The sequence below is a fragment of the Fulmarus glacialis genome, unplaced genomic scaffold, assembly GCF_000690835.1.
Source record: "Fulmarus glacialis isolate BGI_N327 unplaced genomic scaffold, ASM69083v1 scaffold14706, whole genome shotgun sequence".
NCBI lineage: Eukaryota > Metazoa > Chordata > Aves > Procellariiformes > Procellariidae > Fulmarus > Fulmarus glacialis.
In genome coordinates, this window is record NW_009219214.1 from 36,939 (window position 1) to 37,201 (window position 263).

At 62.0% G+C, this 263-nt stretch overlaps 1 protein-coding gene across 1 annotated transcript in view; it reads left to right on the top strand.

Annotated features, from left to right (window-relative positions):
* Window positions 1–263, top strand: part of LOC104078600 (serine/threonine-protein kinase 10-like) — a gene marked incomplete at its 5' end in the record, with an annotated part of 36,604 nt that overhangs the window by 23,782 nt on the left and 12,559 nt on the right.

Genomic DNA, 263 nt, shown 5'->3' on the forward strand with positions numbered 1-263 from the left:
GCGCTTCCTCTGGAGCAGCTCCCAAGCCAGAATTGGATCAGGGACGCGCTCTGTATCTCAGAGCTGCACTTTGCAGGCTGAGGGTGCCCTCCTATGGGGTTCCTGGTCCTTCACAGCCGTCCTTTCACGCTGCGGCTGTGGGGATGGGTCCTGGAGCATCCTTGTCCACAAGCAGCTCCACCCACGGGCTGGCTTTGGAGGATAACTGCTGGTGTCCTCTCCCATCTCTCTGCCTTGGCCATGGGGCACAGTGGCTGGGGGGG